A 21,271-nucleotide genomic window follows, 5' to 3' on the forward strand; every position below is an offset into this window, starting at 1 on the left:
CTTGGCTGCTGTGAAGTAAGTAATGAAAGTTCAATCCTCACCTCTATGCCATTAATCGAATTGAAACGTTCGTTTATAATATCTTGACTTGGCAATTTTTCAATCATGTCCACCAGTGCCTAAAATGGAACTATAGAAGTGCAGGTACTCGCTCACTCTTAACAGTACTTGTTTACTTCTGAGAATTGCTGGTACTCTCCCATTAAATGTATTGCTCTCCTTTTCACATTAAAAAAGTGCGTGTACTCGGTTCTGGACACTACCTTCCCATTAAGAGTACTGACGTCCATAGTTGTGGTGTTTCCATTTTGTAACAACAAATGCGTGACTCGAATTCTACCACTCTAAGATGGCTCTCAGTTCTAGAAGTACTGCAGTTTTCGTCCTTCCTTCATCTCCATGACCTCCCTAGAGCATGGAGGAAGTTCCGAAGAGCTAGTCACTTCTGTATTGGGGATTGAAAGCCAGCACTTCTATCCAATGAAACGGGAGAGTGCATCACGACGAACCAATTGTATGTTTTGATAAGTAACTACAGTGCACTGAAAATAGAGCGGCAGCGGTAATAACCAATACAAAGTAGTCATGGATTCACTGGAACCAATAAGGGAGAGACTCGGTTTTTGTGACGTTCGGTGGGACGGTTTGAGTAGCCGAACTCTTTGACGGGCGTTATCCTTTTCCAATGGCAATTCAGCGCTATGTCAGCTGGACCAATGGCAGCGACAATGGGCGTGATCTGCCTTTTGGGTCCGCGCCTGGTGTTTTTTGGTCGGTGAAGCCGTTGCTGCGCTGGAACGTCCACTCCGAACCGAAAACGAGATCCAAACTGCGGCTGCGGTAGTCCGGAGGAGCGGGGTTGCGGTAAGGAGACATGGGGGAGCGGTTAATACAGTCCGCCGAGGAGGCCGCGTCCCAAGCCGGGCGCTCGGGCACGAGGTTTCTTGACCCGAGGTACCGGGCAGCGCCGACGGTATTTCAAGCGAGACCGGGGCTCGCTTTGCGGCCTAGTCGGACGAACGTAGGGTATAGCGTATCCTGTGTATAGGGGAAGACTGGTTCTATGGTCTATTGCAACCAAGTGCAGACGCCGTAGGGGGTGTGGTGGTTTTAAAAATCAGAGCCTGTGTGCGGGCCTTCGCGGAGCTGGACCGTGGGGCCTTGGAGCACGCTCATACCTTTCACACCCGAAGTTAAACATTGGGTCCCTACCGGTGCACCAGGAGCCCTGCCTCCCTGGAGATTTCACCTGCCTTATTTACAAGTAAGGGGCGTGGGCATAGCGATGGTGGTCGCCACAATTGCATATTATAGATCGTGTCTGTTTATCATGGCATTATACATGTGTGTCATCTTAGAAAGGGATACGAACAGGACTAGATATTGTCCAGGCAAAACCACAAGTGGGAAGGGTCGTGTATAGCGATGGTACTGTTGAGATGAGAAGTCGTCCGGAAACATGGTTGGGACCGGAACTGAGGGAGGTTCAGGTAAGACGTGAGGAGGAAATAAAGATGGCACTGGGTGATCTACAACTGAAAGGATCTTATCTTTACATTTTTAGAAACAGAGACGGTAATTTCACGTCCTTGATTTGGACAAGATCAAGAGTTGAAAGTGAGAACTTGTAGATCTGTGCCTTGGAAAACTTACGGTTACGAGCGGAGTAGAGGGAGTTGTGTAAAACTAGAAGGTCGTGGTGTTTTGGTACAACACGAGTTTGATACATATCACTGCTTTATTTCGTCCAATGCTTTGGGTAGTGCTTGGTGTTTAGTACTAATTAAGTCCATAGGATTTCGAACAGACGTAGCATATTTAGGAGTTGCTAAGGTTAATAGGAATGTATTGTTAGCAAGATACCGGGGCGCTTCAGCCTCTTTGGTCCTCTAGCTGGATAAGGCAGCACTTGAGGTCAAGGGATTTGGCTGTAGTACGATAGCGAGAGTGCTCTTTTCGATAATTTAAAGTTTGAAGGATCAGAAGGAGATTGTTGCTAGGGATGCTGTCCGACAGAGCGCGGTCTTTGCAAAGGAGCTCATATTTCGAAATGTTTTGTGCATGTGAAGTATGGCGGAGAGGGCCGTAGGTTGTCTTGAAGGTCCTGATCGCTGAATTAGTATTCTATTTACTGTTGGCGATACCTTGCAGTCTTGGTACATGTACAGAGAAGTAAGTTTCGCAATAGAATTTTAATATTTGTTGTACACTCTTCTCCATAGTTGAGACCAATAAAGCAGCTCTACTCAAGCGTTTCGTATAGTAATACATTTTGCTCTTAAGATGTGGTTCCATAAAACGTATACAAATACTGACATTTTAAACTGAGGACCGGCTTAAGTGGTTTACATTGTTTTCACTATTTGCTCTCTACTACATGCAATTGTTTTTAATGCATTTTTAAATGTATTTGTATGTATTATGATTGCACTTTTAAGGTCATGTTGACCGAAATAAAGTTTATTGAACTGGTTTACATTGCTTGAGAATATGCATTGATGGTATATTTTAAAAAAAAAATCCCATTCAGAGGGAAAAGGGTGTGTTACCTCCTGTTTCTTAGTGGCATTTATTCTTTGATTGGTGCTGTCCAGCAAAGAGCTCGTTGCATTTAATTATATAATGCAGGGATGTGACAGTCAGCATGTACCCATACAAGCCTTACCATATATCTCCCCAGCTACTTGTGAAGGCATTACTGAAATAAGTAACATTAATTCCATCAGCCTACTTGGATCTAGGTCTGTAGAACCCAAGCACAGCAAAATGCGAGCAGCACTCTTAAAATATATATTTCGTTAACTTAAGTGAAAGTTAGAGCTGTCAATTACTTACTATTGGTTGCCATCATCTTTCCTTTATCGTTCGTTGGCACGTGAAAGTTTCTTTGTGTGTTTGTCACTTCGATGGAGCATGGACTAAGTACTGATTAACTGCATGGTTAGTGTTCTCCGCTGCTCGTATTCAGGTACTTTTCCCCCCCTTAGTTTCCTCTTCGTTGTTGCTGGCACCAGGCTAGTTCCCATCTTTTTGCACACACCCTCCTTTATGTTGTTGTTTGCCCTCCCACCTTTTTGTTTTTGTTTGCATACTCCTTCCTTTTGTTGCTTGCATACTCCTTCCATTCACGACTTCACCCCTTTGCTTCTCCCTCTCTGGACTAAAATTATCAACAGCTCTCTCCAACAAGGAAGCATACCTGACTCCCTCAAAGTTGGTCAGGTCACACCTCTACTAAAGAAAGCTACAGCCGACCCCTCTGATCTCAACAATTACCGTCCCATTACCAATATCCCCACTCTCGCCAAACTGCTGAAAAAATGCGCACAACTACAACTGACTAAACACATTGAACAATTTGATCTCCTCAACCCTCACCAGTCAGGCTTCCGAGCAGGACACAGCACAGAAACTGCTATGACTCACATAATTGACGACGCACTTCAAATGCTAGACCAAAACGACACCTGCCTCCTCATCCTCCTTGATCTCTCTTCAGCATTTGACACCGTTAAACATGAGAATCTTCTAGAACTACTAAACACAAGAATGGGTTTATCTGGAACTGTTCTCAAGTGGTTCACTTCCTTTCTTCACAATAGGTCGCAGAAATTCAAGAGTAACAACCTGATGTCCTCGCCAATACCGGTAACGCTAGGCGTCCCCCAAGGATCCTCTCTATCCCCAACTTTGTTCAACCTAGTCATGGAACCTCTCACCACCTTGCTACAAGCATCCAATGTACACTTTCACATGTACGCCGATGACACCCAACTTTACCTCAAATTACAATTCCCCAATGACATCTTGCTCCTGAACTCAACGATCAGATGCACCCAATCCTGGCTTGCCGATAATCACCTCAAACTCAATGCCCTGAAAACAGAGTTCCTTCTGATCTCACCTCCAGCGAAGATATCCACCACTCAAATTTGGCTTAAACTCCTAACCGCACTCAATGTCCAACCCACCATCGTGGACTCAGCAAAATCTTTAGGCATAACACTCGACACCAATCTCAACATGCAGCAACATATCAGCAAGGCAACAAAGGGAGCGAACTTCCAGATCAATACTCTGAGGAAACTTAAACCCTACCTCCCAGCCAATGACTTCCAAACCGCAGTACAAGCGCTAGTCATCCCACGAATTGAATACGGCAGCACCGCCCTCTGCGGACTCCCCCTAACTACAACCGCACCACTAAAAGCTTCATGGAATGCTGCAGCGAGACTCATCACAGGGTCAAAAAAGCACTCCCATATTACCCCTGACCTGAAATCCCTGAATTGGCTGCCTTTTGAAGCCAGAATACATCTGAAAATCGCCTGCATGACACACAAGGCGGTACACCTAAACTCACCCGGCTACCTCGCTCAGAAACTGACAATCTCTGGGGGAATTAGAAACACGAGAGGCACAAACAATCTTCTGCTGAAACCTCGAAGATTCCGGAAGGAAAAAACATACAAGCGCTCCTTCTCAGGAATGGCGCCTAGGATTTGGAACTCACTCCCTCCCGAAACCAGGCTTATCTCTTCCACTACACTCTTTAAAAAAGAAGTAAAAGCTATCCTCATGGCTAAATACACTTGAACTATTATCTCGAACTCTGTTAACACCCTGCACCGATCTGTACTACTTGTTTGACCCATTTACTTATTTGTATGAGTTGTCTTATTACTCACGTGATGGGCTCTGTAGCCACATATCTGTACTGTGTGATCTAATGATTTATTTGTTGAATATGTTCCCTCATGTACACCTCTATGTAAAGCGCTCTGATATCTGCGAAGATTTTGTTCGCGCTATATAAAACTTTGAAAATAAATAAAATAAATAAATTTGTTGCTTGCATCCACAACCCTTCCTGTCGATGTTTGCATCCATACCGCTTGTTAATTGCACCACATGCCTTTTTTTAATTCATCAGAAGGCAAATGGGGGACAAAACAAAAGGGAAATTTTTCCATACAGTACATCAAAACATTTTAAACTGATTAAATCCTTATGAGCCATATCCATAATGAGAAGAAATCCAAAACTTTTCCTAGACCCGTATTATTCCATTACCCCCAGCTCCATATTTTCTTAGTGACCCAACTCTCTGATCACACAACTTTCCCACTAATTACCCTTCTGTATATTATGCACCAATGATTCAAAATTAGGTGCTTCGGGGGATTTCCTTAGCTGCAGAATTGGAAAGTGTGGGGTGACCAACAAGGCTATGAACAAACATTTACTTAAAGATGCTTGTCTTGATGGAGATTACATACCAAACAGTGCCTCTAAAGGTCCTGGCCTTACCTGACCTTGTCCTTGCCTACTTACTGATATGAATATTCTACAGCAAAAGTTTATATAAAGTGGGGCATGTGAAGCACACATGCACCCAATCCCTCTGTTATTGGCTGCAATTAAAAAATTCAAAGAGAACAATTGTAGGACAGAATGCAGAACAATGTCGTACATTCACCCCAGTACAGAGATCTGGGCTTAAATCATCGTTTTTTTGTTCACCATGCCATTCTAGTTTGGACCCAGCCGTATGCAAATCAGTCTTGACCCTGCGCCCAATGGGAACAGTCTAGCCCGAACTGCCAGGCCCTCCCTGGTCTGGAAACAAGCATCATAGGACCGGTTTTGGGCTTTCAACCCTCATCAGACAGGATAGCTTGACTCCACTGGCATGGAGAGCACGGGGCCCACGTCTGAGCATACCCGTCCCACTCGGGGTGACAAATGCAAAAAGAACAATTGATGGACAGAATGCAGAACAATGTCATACATTCACCCAGTGCAGAGATCTGGGGCTAAATCCGTTGTTTTTTTGCACACCATGCCGTTCCAGTTTGGACCCAGCCATATTCAGTGGGATGGGTATGCCCAGGCCTGTTGGTACCTTGCTCACTGTGCCACTGAATTCAAGCTAGCCTGGCTGATGAAGGGTGACATACCCCGAAACCGGTCCTAGAATGCTTGTTTCCGATCCAGGGAGGACCTGGCTTGGCATTTCGGTCTGGACTGTTCCCATGAGGCACAGAGTCCCGACTGATTTGCATATGGCTGGGTCCAAACCGGGGTGGTGTAGTGGGCAAAAGAAAGGATTTAACCCAGATCTCTTGACTGGGGGAAGAGTGTTTGAATCATTCAGCATTCCATCAATCATTTGTTGCAGTTACAATTGTATGCCCAGACGCGGGTCCCTTGCTCACTCTGTCACTGGGTTCAAGCTAGCCTGGCTGATGACGGGTGACATACCTCGAAACTGGTCCCAGGATGCTCGTTTCCGATCCAGGGAGGACCTGGCTTGGCAGTTCGGTCTGGACTGTTCCCATGAAGCACATGAGCTAACTCGGAAAGTAGGTGTTGTAAAGTCTCAATGGGTATTGGTGAGCTGCATGCTTTTTAACTTAATTAGTTTTAATGCCCGATAGAGGATTATATTTACTCTCGAAGTTGATGATATACTACTTCCTTTGAAAGGCCTAGTGATAATTGGGGGGCAGCAGCTTCTTCTAATTCCACAGGAGGGCCCACAAAAGCAGCAGCAGATGTCACGGTGGCATCAGACCATAAACATACCCACTGTTTCGCCATAAATTACAGCAATCACTGAAACTGTCAACTGCTTCCTGAACAGCATGACCAACCAACACCATTATAAGCACAACAGTGGCAACTACCACCACACCTCCGTGGCATGGACCCATAGCACCAGTGATAGCAGAAACTATAGCAGTGACCACAAGAGCTGGAGCAACAGTTGGAAGAACATCAGCAACTACTTCCACAAAGTCATGGACAGTAACTGCAATAATAACCATGAGAGGGGCAGGAGAAGTCATGGCAGTATGATTAAGAGCTGTTACCAGCACTACTACCACTGGAGTGCCCACTGCCATACAACACTTGCAAACTCAGCAGGTATTACATGTGCTACAGTGGCAGGGACCAGAATACCCCCCCCCCCGAGCTGTTAACACTAAGGATGGCTTCCATCATGGCAGGGACCACAGCAACATCTGAGATCAGTCAGCACCACAGCAGCTATATTTGCATGCTCAGCAAGGACCGTAGCTGCACCACAGCAGCAATATTTGCACGCACAGCAAAGACTGTAGCTGCCAACACAAACGGAACAGCTACCACAAGGGCAGGTCCAAATGCTGTGACAGTTGCTACATAAGACCACAGTGGGGACAGGGTATCCTACTAGTATAGACTTTAGTTGCACCCCCCAGCTGTAACCTCAGCATGGAACTACAGTAGCAAACAGATCTACCACAACATTTACAAAACCAGCAGAAACTTTTTAACTGACCAGAGCGGCCACAATGGCTAGGAAGACTGCCGTCAGAGTGGCAATGACGGAAACTACAACTCATCTACCGGGGAAAACAGTAGCAACCACATTAGTACTACTAGGAGAAACAAAAGTACTGATGCATTTGGGGAGAGTAAAAAAAAATAATTTGGTTGTGGCTTAGGACAGTCGACGTCCGTGGGAGCAACGTATGATTGAGAGGTTTGGATTTTATGCTTATTTTTGTAATGTATTTTTTATCCTTTTACGTTACCAAGCACATTTTGTCATATTTTTATCAAAAAGCTCCCTAGATGTTGAATGTCAAGGTTAATTTGGTGAGCAACACCTTGTTGACTCTTCTTGACCGTGACAATTGCTTTTTTACCCTTTCGTTTTTGGCTCTTATTTTGCACATTACATCAATATTTTTTGTGAGGCCCTATGTCTACCTACGTCTAGTAGGCGGATATATTGGTCTTGTGACAAGTGTGTGTGGATAATTATTTTTTTATTATTTTTAACAGATTCCCCCAAACGCTGTACGGCTTCCGTCAACCTAAGAACACAGTGGCCCTGTTGGACAGACAATCTACATTTCAAGAGACCTGTCACAATTTACACGGTAAGCAGGGACTTTGGACTCTTAATCGGATTCATTCCTTTGAAAAGTTATGTGGAAAAACTGGGCATCTCCCAGTGCAACGTTCTACATATAGTTTCAACCAAAAGGGAATAATAAAAAAATAAACTAGAGACTTGATTTCACTTGGCTGAATCTTTATTTAACACAAACTTGCTATTATCTGAATGCCCTCTATAGTCCGGTCATCACTCTGAGCAGTGGTTGTCTTGAATAATAGTTTCTTGATCTGAGTTCCCTTTTGCATGGCGGTGGGTACATTTCTAATTAGGATGTAAGGCTAATTAATTTTGCTTACAAAAACACTAATTGCATGCTTTCAGTAACTTATGGTACAAAAACTACAGTTTGGTTAATACAACTTTGACAGGGAAGTTTGAGTGACTAAACTTGGTAGCTGTTTTGAAGCACTTTCTAGCAAAGCAGGCTTTGATGAATAAGTTAGTTGGAATTCTTGCTGTTGCTCTTGATTCGCAATAACAGTGTAATGAATGGGCTTATTCTAAATGAGTGGAAATGCCACATCCAGACATTAATCTGAAAATAGTGTTCTAACATGCATTATGATACAAACTGCATGTTCTTGCTTCTTTTAAGGTTATAGGGTCATCATATTGGAAGATAGTGCCTTTAGTGAGGTAAAATGGCTATAGAATCACTGCCCTGTCATCTTCAGGTCTGCCTACAGACTTGCCTTGGAGATAGCTGAACATTAATCACTGTCCTATACTTGTGGCAACAGTCCCGAGTACCTGTATATTCTGTCCCAACAAGAGGCTGTACCTCTAAAGATGTAGAGAGCATACATGGATTTGTATTGTCTGTGGGTTTTATCGTGGAGGTGTGGCAGGTGTCAGCCCACTCAAGGTCCTTAATCTTTAAAGTTACCTGTAGTTGCTAGTAATAGTCTGTATACACATGTCCATTGAAGTAGACCCGTGCAAAGGAAGCTGCCACAAGTATAAAGCCTGTGAACAGTGGCAAAGAAAACATTGTAAAGGAAAGTAACTGTCTAGGCAATTCCTTTCCTAGCCCCTGAAACTAAAACACATAGGACTGTGTTGAGGCTCGGCGTGTTAAGTATTTTTAGGATCTTCAGAACATGTGAGGACCCGGACCTTTCATTAAAATATCAGTTTTCCTTGGTGTCATTGTTTTGCAGCGTGCATCTTTTCTCGATTCACATACAGTACTATATTCCGGCATCTAGTGGTTGGGTCAGAACTCTCCTCTTGTGTATTAGTCCTTCTCTTGCCTCTTTTGTTGTTGAGCGTCGGCTGTCCCAACCATTGGTGGCTAGTCCAACCTCTCATGACGCCATACACCCCTCCCTGGAAGCCTTAACGCGTGGTTGCCATCTTCAGATTCATTTTCCTGCCATTGTGTTCGGAAGCATTGCTGAAGACTCTCCAATCGCCGAAAGATTATCTCAAAATTATGTCGAGCAAAACGCTGAAGTTGTAAAGAAAAACTGTTGACACAGATCCGAGGTGCAAGAAATAACAGTAGTAAGAGACTTTACATAGAGAAAACAGGGGAATGCACTGGCAGGGGCCCCCTGTTTCTTGTGATAAGAAAAAGTTACCTTTTTGATTTTGCCCGAAGTGTCATCACATTTGCACAGAAGGACAACCATTAGATGTGCAACCTTTGTCCTCCAAGAGACCTCAGTACTGACAATTGTGAGGCCTGTACAGAATTCAAACCGAAGACCTTCAAAGCAAAAGAGATACAAAGGCAAGCGCACTGTGCCATGCAGGGGCAGAAGGAGACTCCGCAGATGAGACACCTAGGGTTGTCGAGTGAGGAGAAAGACAACCTGGTTTGAAGGAACAGGCCCAATCCAAATACCACTCAGTGCCACATATTTACACACCGCATAATTACACTGCACTCAATCCGACATACACTCCAAATACCACTCAGTGCCACATAATTACACAGCACATAATTACACTACACTGAATGCAACAGAGGGGAGAGGGGTTGGCCTAACGGCTAAGGCGCTCGACCTGGGGATCTGGGTTCGAGTCTTGGTAACGACGCCAAAAAACCCCTGTGATTCTGGGCAAATCACTTAATCTCCCCGTGCCTAAAAAAATGAGTGTGTCCTCATGTAACGTAACTGGTGCTATGTAAAGCGCTCTGATAACTGATTCGGTTCAGTTCTAGTTCGCGCTATATAAAACTCTGCAAAAAAAAAAAAGTCTAAAAGGAAACAGCTGACGTTGAAAGAACACCGAACACCTAAAGATAAACATCCACTGGGAAATACCTGTTTTTTGGGGGGGGGGGGAGTGGAGAAGCAGTCTTTCAGGGATGGAAGATGGCCACTTCATGCAAGTGGATACTCCACATCATCCAGCACAACACATAATTTGGTCAAACATCCACCAGTGCGAGGACCAGAAAAGAACACCCACAAGAGACCTGGCTACAACGAGAACTGAAAGAATTGCTACAGAAAAAGGCCATTGAGAGTGCGCCCAGGAAGGAGCTCAACCAGGGAAACTGATCATCATATTTCTGATACCAAAGCAAGACCGATCTTAATTCCTATACTAGACATCCATTTCCTAAACAAGTTATTAAAGACACAAATTAAAAATGAGAGCGCTGCAAGATGTCATTCTGCAGCTTCGACGGGGAAACTATATGGCGTCCACACATTTAACAAATGTCCACACATTCCAATGAACCATAAGCGCAAACAATTCTTCTACTTCTTTGTAGACAGAAAACACTATCCATTCAGAGACCTACCATTCGGAATCAAACCAACACCCAGCGTGCCTGCAAAGTGCTTAGCAGCAGTTGCTGCACACCTAAAGACCAGGAATATACTCTCACCTAGACAACTGGCTGGTAAAACCAAACGTGCTGCAAAAGTACAGAAACAATCTAAAAACAGTGATATTAACGCTTCACACACTGGTGTTTTTCATAAACGAAGAATAGTCACCAGTGCCAGAACCTTGCTGGGTGGACACTTGTCTTAGGGCTGTATATTAAAAAACAGAAAGACACAACTGTGTATTCTAGAGAAAGGAAGAACCCAGCACCACCTTGCAGATGCCAAAAGCTCATAAAAAAGCACAAAGTTTTAAAAACATTTGGAAATGAGACTGGGATGGCAGGGGAGCAGCTGAACGCAAAGCAATAATTCCTGGAAGGAATGAATGATGTCTTTATCCTTGACTTACGGTTATATAAGCAAAAAAACCGAATGGGCAGGATCGATCTGTCAGAATCTTCCAGGTTAAAACTGCAAGGTTCCGACAACTATCCTATAACTCATAATTCCAACCCCTATTGAACACCTTTGTAAAATGATCAGAATTTAGCCCTAAACTTGTGATGGTGATGTAAATAGAGCACTGTTTTTAGGTCTCGCGACCTATCGATGCGCATGCAGTGAGAATTCAAGCGGCGAAAACATCATGAAACCACCAGCTTTTTGATGGCGTTTTCATGCAGTTCATGTGAACCACGTGTTCAAACATGAACGCGCATCAGCCTCCCTCCATTTGCCGCACAGCACATCAAAGGGCTTCGCCCAGCGTGCGCTCTGCGGCTTCTCCTCCCCTAATTAGTCATTTTCGCCGCTCCCCTGCCCGCCGTCTCGCATTTCTCCTCCCCCCTCCCCTTCTCTGCCTTCCTTTCCCGGCGCATGCATTTTTTTTTTTTACAAGCATTTCTCCTCCCTCCTCCCCCTCTACAAGACATGTCTTTGGATGGCTAGTTACGATCCATCTCACTTCGGTTTAATTATATTTAAAAATAAAAAAGGACCTGCCTGCATTCTTTTTTCTAAACTTTTGGTCATACTGCACAGCCAACTCCAGAGGTTTTATAACCTAGAGAACTGTGACCCCGCTAACACCCGACCCGCCACCCTGACCAACCCCAAAGTTAGACAATTCTAGATCAGCATGAGCGGTATATTGAAAGTCAAATCATTTATAAAAAATTAAAATTGAACGATGCGCCCACAAGCATGTCATCGGAGAAGTGAGCACGTACAGAGAAGCAACGGTTGGAGCTAAGAAGGAGGATGCCCTCAAAAAATCTCGCACACAAATTCAAGCAAGTGAATGCATTTCAAACGGCCTGTGCGTTAAGTCACAGCTCATCTTTCTCCACAAAATTTCAGGTTACTTCCCGACTTTCTTCCTTCCTCAGCCCAATTCAAAACAGTACTTTGGATGATTAAAATGTCAGGCGCGTGATTAATGGACAGTACTTTTAGTGATTTGTCAGCTCTCTCAATCTCCGAATTCAATCATTTTCTTTAGTGCGCTCGGCCTGCAGGCCTGTTAAACTCTCAGCGTGGACTGCAGGCACAGGGGTTTGCATCAAATGACTGCTCGAAACCGGAACCAAAACACCCACCGGCAGCTCGCGTCCCACGAGCCCCCAATTGACATTGCTAAGCCAACTTGGCATTACTGCCAACGTACAATTCATATTAATACAATGTTATGAACCTGGGACTGCAGTCATCTGAGAACTGCTACTGATGCACCCTGGGCTATGCGCTCAAATCAGAAATGCAAAAAGGTGCGAGCTAACTATTGCGTAGCGGCCAGGAGCATCAGGTGTCATCCTCACACAAATACCAGTCGCAAGGAAGTCTACTACATTGCCTATGCTACAGTGCAAACGTCAATGCACCCAATGGCACCTATTATTTTTGGAATAAACGTTCATTTCTTTTTTTTAGGAGGCGAATGTTTAAGGAACATGAAGGGTAAACCGACTGGTGTACGACAAACCGACTGTGGAAAAAGTTGCTCAAATGTGTAGACTCTGTCGCCGACATGAAGTTAGTACTTTGTGATGGAAACCTATACAATGATTTTTTTTCTAAAATAGGTCCAGAATTACCCCAGTGAACCCCACCATCATTCAAAAATGCAAACACATTCCATGCTTTTCCAGTAAGACTGCGACTCTCAATGAGACGCTCTAAATTTGCAGCAGGTTGCAAAAGAGGGCAGAAAAGATAAACAAGAAAGCAAATGACAGATGCTAACGTCTAAGACTAAAATAACGTATAAAAGAACAAAAGCCAACATTTGCAAATGCAGATCTTTAAAGCTTGCATTTGTGCATGTGGTCACAGCTCATTAAATATTTAAAAAACAAGCATTGGCATATCCAATAGGTCTCGCCTTTAGGACCTTATAAGTGTTTAGCCATGCAACAGTTAATGTTGTTGCACCAAGGATATTGTGCTGCATTACTAAATACTTATAAGGTCCCAAAGGCGAGACCTATTGGCTATGCCAATGCTTGTTTGGAAGGTAATGCAAGTTTGCAAAGAGGGTGATTTAATGTTACTATATGGAGGTATGTTGCTTTTTAAGGAGGGTGAATATCATTAAACTTGGGATGATCCTGTCCTGCCAAAAAGGTGGATTGACTGGTGCGAATTCAGTCATCCACCAGACCTCCGTGTTATTAGCACCACGCTGTCACCAACTGAGCTAACCGGCCACTGGCATACTTCTGCTCCCACACAAGCTCACATTTGAGAATGGCATGCCTGTTCAAGTATAAAAACATTTGTAGATTGTACTTTACTGATCCTGTCAGTCTGAAATGTGCAACCCATCATTTGTTGTACTAGAAATGTAAAGTTAGACTGATCAGACCACGTTCGCCTGTCTCAGTATTCAAAGACTGCGCATGCGCACAGTAATGTGTATATAAATGCATTCTGCTCTCTGAGGCAACAGAGATTGAGAGCAGCAAAGAAAAGGCTAAACATGACCAATAACTGTACCACACCCACCTCTAGTATCCACGAAGAACAACACAGCATGGTAAGAATTGAAAACACTAAAAGGGAATGAACTCCTCAAAATCCTAGCCGAGCGAAAACCATTACAGCTCCCCTCCCATCACTACTAATCAAAACTCAAATATATCATAGTAGCTATTTGGACCAACTTCATCAGCTACTCAACTTACAGGGACAACAGCATAAAACTAAGATAAATAACTCTGCTCCTCAAGAAAGCTGGGGCGACCCTAAAGACCTAAACAACTTCTGTCTGGTAAGTAACCTACCTTTTCTAGCAAAAGCCCAGCTCGGTCAACGCATAGAAGAAATACCACAGCCTTCTCGACATACTTCAGTCAGGGTTCAGAGAAGGCTGCATCACAGAAACCGCTATCACAAATGTCATTGATGGCATATACAGGGAACTCATGCTTGCCAATTCTTCTAGACCTATCTTCCTTCGACACAGTGGACCCCGCAACACTACTTAATACCCTAGAACAGGGGTACTCATAGTACGGCCCGCGGGCCAGGGGCGGCCCGGCAAGCCTTCCCTGGCGGCCCAAGTGTCTGCAGCAGCGCGAGAGACTCTGCTGCTCTGTGGGGGCTGCCCGCCGGGCGATCCTAGCAATGGCCAGAGTAAAGCTGCAGGGGCCTAAGAAGAGGTGAAATACAAAGGCCTCATTAATATGCAAATGGTCTTTTGAAGACCTGTGAAGTGCTTGGGTGCGGCTGTGAGTGTGTGTGCCCCGGCTGGCACACAGGCAGGGTGAGGTGACAGAGGGAGTGGGAGGGAAAGGGAGGGGGAGGGGGACTTAGAGGGAGAGTGAGGGAGTGGGAGGGAGGGAGAGGGAAGGAGGGAGGGAGGGAGTGAGTGAGTGAGAAGGAGTGAGTGAGTGAGAAGGAGTGAGTGAGAAGGAGGGAGAGGGAGGGAGAGAGACGGACAGGGAGGGAGAGAGACGGACAGGGAGGGGAAGGAGAGGGAGACGGAAAGGGAGGGAGAGGGAGGGAGTGAGAGGGAGGGAAAGGGAGGGAGACGGAAAGGGAGGGAGATGGAAAGGGAGAGAGAGAGAGGGAGGGAGTGAGAGAGAGGGAGTGAGACAGAGGAAGACAGGAGAGAGGGAGGGAGAGAGAGCTAGAGAGAGGGAGGGAGAAAGAGAGAGATGTGTGTATGCTGGGATGGCTCAGTGGACGAAGGCGTCCGCTACAGGGACCTGTGATCAACCTCATGGTTAGTTTTATGTTGTTGCTCTAGCCCCGCCCCCTCCCCCACTGACCCCGCTCCCCACCGATGCGGCCCTCGGACACAAACCAAACTGTAAATTTGGCCCCCGAGAGAAAGTTTGTGAGTACCCATGTGTAACGCATGGGAATCAAAGAATATTTTGAAGTGGCTCATCTCATAGCTCAACAGGCGCTCACAATTGGTGAAATGGAAGGACTCGCTCCCAACAGTTTCCCAGTCAACCAACACGTACTACAAAGCTCAATCCTACCCTCCACTTAATTCAACCTCTGTATGCAACAGCAGACTTCAATCCTGGAATAATCCATCCTCAATTACCACCTCTCTGCAGATGGTACACAGCTTTGCCTTAAAATCTCTTGGCCAAATGACATTCTCCCCTGGACGAGAAACTAAAGTATAACACTAGCTATCTAGACCTCACCACAAACTCAACCACCACAGCAAGAAATGCCATGTTTAATCTAAAACTCTTCCAGAAGATGAAACCTTTAATTGTAGAGGAAGATCTAAAAAAACGTGTTTCTGGCCATTGTGTTAATACAGACTGGACCACGGGAACGCATCCTTGACTGGTACACCCAAAAGGCAATAAGCCCCTGTGAAAGCAACACTCAACATAGCACCCAGACTTATCTCGGGACAGAAAAGTCATGACCACATCACATTGACTCTTTCAAGACTTGAGCGGCTAAGAATGAAACCTTTATTCCCAAAACCACCTGCATAACACACAGCGCGCATCGAGATGCCCTAAAATACCCAGAAAAAAACTGAAGTGATCCTCGAGACATCAGGCACTCAGGAGCGCAGATTCACTTCTTCTGGAACCGCCGAAATTCAACAAAGAAAAAGGGTGTGGAACTTTAGTCCACCGGAAATTCATACAAACTGATCAACCAAGTACTTAATGATGATCTTAATGTCCTTACAACTGGAATGACCATTTCGACTCCGGAGGGCATCACAGTATAGTCAATACAACCCACTGAATATGCTTGGACCTCGGAACATACGGATCACTTGTAGAATGGACCCTAGCACATAGTTCTGCAAACTAACTACCCCTCAAATAGTTCAAAATTCATAATCCAAATCAGCAGTCGAACTAGTAAAGGACAATGCATAGTGAACTTTACAAATGTATATAAAAGTTTTAGTGAAACACTGAACGGCTTCCGTAAATACTTTTATACAAATTAACACTCCTAAATTGCACAGCTTTGATACCCTCGGGATACGTTTGTGCTATATAAAAGTCTCTATAAATAACTTTTTGTAACCCAACACAAGTCATTTCATAGGGAAATAGCCGCACTCTTTTGTCACTGTTTCAAATAGTCTTCCTGAATAGCATCTAAAACCATTAAATGGTCCATAAACATGCGCCCACCTAGGGCTTTGATTAGTGTCTAGAATATACTATAGTAATAAACAATGGAGAGTTGTATGTATAAAATGCCAACTCATACTGTGCTAAGTTTCTGATGTCTATCCCAATGGTAGCACCGCTATGTACGTTCTCCAAATTATTTGGGGGTATCTGTAAAGGTTTTTCATAGATACAAAATTTGAAAACAAACTTGACTTAATTAGTGACTGTCATAGGGAATGTAGCTCCTTTTCTGCACCTTACTCAACAAGCAGTGCCCCCATTTACAAATGTGGCATGATACTGGAGTAAGATGGTTTTTAGCCAGATGTAAATATTGACATTTAGTGACAGGAAACCATTAATGGCATCCTACCATACGGGCTGGATAACTTGTGCTCTATATTTTTGTGATTTGAAGGATGATTTCACCTGCATAATAAACTTCAAGTTTATTTTAGTGCTCTAATGATGAGTTCCACCTACACTGCCGGATCACTAGAAGATTTCATATCTACTATTGGTTGCACAACCCAACCACTAAACCCTCATGTGTCATGCCACTCTTGAAGGCGGTTCCAACCACTTGCATGTTTGTGGGTTTGTTGTTTGCCAATAAACGAAGTCAACGCTATATTACTTGACTAATCGAGCAGGATAGATTTTTTAGTATTCCCCAAATATAAAAATCTAGGTAGGCTGAACATCATTTATACCCCAGCTCATGCTTTCTATGACTCCGGTATAAATGTTTTCCCCTATATCTGCATCATAAGTAATCCACCGTATGGTGGGCAATCATAGACTAAAGGGCGAGGGCAACTGAGTTTGAAAGGCTGCCAACCCACAAAGGGTTGGAATGCTACCTGGAGCAAGTGACAATAGATTAGACTATTTGCAAGAATTCCTCCCATCACCTTTTGTGTATTTAATGTAACCTCATAAGTGTTGATGGTTATTCCCAAACGTGTGGGTGTCTTGCTTACTGTGGCACTGTTGCCTAGCTATAACTTGCTGGCGTCAGCTAATAAGTCAGAAACTGGTCTGGGGTTGCTTGTTTTCCCCTTTGGAAGGAGGACTCGGTTGCCAATTTGGGATGGACTGTTGGCCTATATTAATCCAAACTGCTTCTCATGACGCAGGCTGCAGTCTGGAATAGTACATTTGAAAAATGATGGGTTGAAATGCTATCCAAAGCAATTGCGAGTAGCTTACAGTTTGCAAGAATTCCTTCCATCACCTTCTGATTGGTGGAAAGAATATGCATCTTATCAATATTTGGAATGGGTCACTTAGGCCCTGTTAGGCGGGCCATCAGGTTGGTGTAGCCAGTAGCATCTGCCTTATTTAGATCCCTGCCAGCCTCTTAGCTGCAAATAAAATAGCCCAATGTCTAGGGAATTTTCACCCAGCTTGTGGGGGGCATTTTTTTTTGTGTGCATTTTCCAGCCGCCAGACTTTTCACATCACAGACACTGGTAGGGAAAATGAGTGCTATCACCTTTCCTCCGAAAGGGCCTGGCAGCAGTCACTGTGACCTGCTGGCTCTTTTATGGACATTCATCCTGGTTAACGGTGTATTAGAAAAAATTGCAAATACGGTGGTATGGTATAACCATTGGATTCCCTATAGATCTGAGGAGTATGTAAACCTATTACCTCCCCTAAAAAGTCCTACTACAATCAAATATTTTTTTCAGCAATGATCATGTTCTTTTCAGGGTTCTACTGTTGTGTCTTGTACCAGCCAAAGATGTGGTCAGGATGGTGTTGTAAATCTAAATCTTAGCCAGTATAAACGTGTGTGAATATGACACAATTGGGAAAGTTGTAACTTATCCATACAATATTGGCTTATCTTTCTATGCTTGTATGTGTCTATCTAAGCTCGCTAACATGCAAGTACTGTTCACTAGGCTGTAGTCTAAACGATTCATGTTTGTGTGTGCCAATAGGGTGACCGGTGGGAACCTTGTTTCGCATTAAATTGTGTGGCTGGGAAGCTCCTTATCAGTAACTTGTTTAGCATTTAGTAACAGGAGTTTCTTAAAGATTGGTCTTGGGCTCTTTCTTGTGTAGTAGTCAGAGGGGATATACTGATAAATGGACTTTAGCATTAAAGAGTCTTGATGTCTACTTGATGACTTTCTCCACATTCTCTCTCATGAACTAGAAAATTCTTTTCATTTTCTGCCTGGCTGTATTCTTATTTCTGTTTAATATTGACTGTCCGAAATTCTGTGGGTTTTTTTTGTTGCCAGACAGTGGGATGATTGACCCTGTTCCTCGCTGCTTTTTATGTTATACGGCAGGCGGAGAAAGGAATGTAGGCCTGACAGGGCACTCACTGTAGGATTCTTAGAATGGAAGCGATATGATTTGATGTCTCTTGCACTTTGAGATAGCATAAAGTATGCTTTAAATTGAGGGAGGAATGGTGTGTCCCAGGATACAGTCAATTCTAATCCCCATTTAAGTTCTGGCGTCCTTGTGTTGGTTGACCTAAGAAAAAAACATTATAACATATAAATATATATTTTTTTTAAAGTTGCCCAGACTTTTTAATCTTTCTGGTTGGTCTCCGATTAGGACCAAACCTTCACCATAGCCATATGCATTCCAGAACTAAGTGTTTGTATTTTTTTTTATTTATGTTTCTGGTGCTCAAATTCTTTCTTTTCTTCCATGCCTTTTTTTGACGGAAGATTGTGATTTGCAGAAAAGCAAATTTGTATCTAAACAAGCATATATGCACTCTTGTTACCATCTTTCAAATCCTTTGATTAACCACTTAACCGCGACGGTGTTTTAGTGAAGTGGGCGGGGCCGCGGCAGCCAACGGACGTGCGCAGCACTACGGAGGTTGTGCTCGCGACGGCCGTTGGCCAAAAACACACGGAAGCGGTTAACTGATCCCTTTATGACATTCTTTGGTTGATACCATTGACCCTAGAAGAAGGTGGTGAAAATATCATGATTGCTATGTGGCTTTGTGTGAAAAGTGCTGCGCAAACAAATGGACGAAATGGTGAACAAATAAAACATTCACCCCCATTCGTGATCTGGGTTAAATCCATGTGTGAAAAGACAACACAATAGCTAAAGGAACCTTCTTTTTAGACTTTTATATTCGAAAACAAAGACCTACCCTTTATGTCCTACAACAGGGGTCCAGTGGGGCTGTTTTTCTTGGGAACCATGGCGTATCTCATTGGTAGCCTAACCGCTTCGCCGTGGCGCACATTCTGCCGGTGTGCGGCTGAATTGAACGCGTGCGCAGATTGGACGGCCGTCCCACGCTCCCACCGTGACGTGCCAATATACCTTTAGAACAGCTTTATATGCATTCTCAAACTTGAGAGCACAATACTTTATATACTACTTCATTTTCGTGTGTGATGAGGTAGTTGCTATAGCAGTCTTGCTTTGTGAGTTTTATTTTTTCTGATCCATTTTAAAATTTAATTTTCGGGTTAGGCTCCTAGAGAAGAAAGAGGAAGTGTGAGGGTAGGCTTTAGTGTTCTCGTAAAGCAATACGGACTCACCGGCCGGCATGTGCTTAATGCTCTCCTGATCCAGTCTGACACCTAGAGATATTCTAAACATCAGGAATCTGTGATTCGAATACATCACCAGAACCCGTGTGTACTCTTGATAAGCTGGAAAACCAGATAGCTATGTTCAGTAATGTTACGCACCACTAGCTATCTTAATATTGTGATGCATTGAAAAAGCCAATTGTGGTAAATTGTGATAGAATATTTTGTCATTGAATCTTCCATTATAAATGGTGGTATTTCTATGTATGAAATGATTGTTGGCTGACAATGCATAATAAACTCAGATTGACTTCTTAAAACAAGCTTGGTCAAAGGCAGTAAGTCTAATCTAGAAAGAGCTACTGGCTTTGCAAATGTGTTTTAGATATGTTGTAAATTAGCATAGCTGCTGTTCATTGTAGCTTGAGGTTAGTGGCGTGGAGAGGAGTGGTATTAAGTGAAGTAGTGTTGTGGAGTGGCATAAAGTGAATTATGCATTGTATTCTAGTGCACTGCTGCTATGGACACAGTTTCAGTTGGAATGACTTACATTTGCATGTACAGTTTTGCTGGTAAAACTATTCAGCACTCAAATGATGTGTGAAAGTGAAATTGCATCACCTAGTGTATTGATTTATTTTGATTATATTAAAATGTTTCCACAGACTTCAGAATTACATAAAAGTGCTTTATTTATTATATTTTCTTAAATATTTGCACAGTTAATTTACAGACATTTAAATTTTGTTCTGTGCTAGAAAAAAGTTCCAGCATGATTGTCACATAAATCCTTTCACTTTGTAGTCAGCAAAAGAAAAGTAAACACCAAGCTTCCTTGTAAGACCGAGCCTGATTTTGCCTGACTTTGAATACACAGGATATGTGACAAGATAGGAACAACATTTAGAGGCCTGTTTACACTCGTAAAAGAATGCAAGGAGCAATGGTAAAGGCTATGCTGCACGGAGGGATAAAGACAAGCTGGACAGCCTAACACAAACCAAGCCAGCCAATAGAAAGCTAGCAAATGTGAGTTACAAACCACAAAGCCAATGGTAAGCAATGGGTGAAATGCCTTTACTTAGAAGCATTTTAGAATGTCCCCAAAATGTCTTTTCTTACTCAGACCGCTTTGCTGTCTGGTAGACTTGGACCATAAAGGGTTTTTGTAATTAGTGTAGAAATACTGCCTTTCACTTAATTATATACCAGTGGCACTAGAAGGGCCTTGGAGATTAATTTTGGATTGAATTCCTTTATTTTTGTTCATGTTTCGTGGCGTATGATATTTTTCATTTGTGCGAGACAGTGAATATACCATGTGGTTATTGAACTAGATCATCTTATGTTTGACTCTACACCCTGATGTTTGAC

The 21,271-nt window shown here is 43.5% G+C and overlaps 1 protein-coding gene across 4 annotated transcripts in view; it reads left to right on the top strand.

Annotated features, from left to right (window-relative positions):
- The first annotated feature begins 703 nt into the window (after positions 1-703).
- ELAVL1 (ELAV like RNA binding protein 1) overlaps positions 704-21,271 on the top strand; it is a 94,208-nt gene continuing 73,640 nt past the window's right edge. For 3 of the 4 annotated variants that reach the window (XM_078670415.1, XM_078670417.1, XM_078670418.1), the window contains exons 1-2: positions 733-864; positions 7,837-7,934. The gene's annotated coding sequence lies outside the window, so the exon portion shown is untranslated. Of the gene's footprint in view, positions 865-7,836; positions 7,935-21,271 lie in introns of all 4 variants that reach the window. The other variant, XM_078670419.1, reaches the window with a different exon arrangement.

This window comes from Lissotriton helveticus, chromosome 12, assembly GCF_964261635.1.
Source record: "Lissotriton helveticus chromosome 12, aLisHel1.1, whole genome shotgun sequence".
NCBI lineage: Eukaryota > Metazoa > Chordata > Amphibia > Caudata > Salamandridae > Lissotriton > Lissotriton helveticus.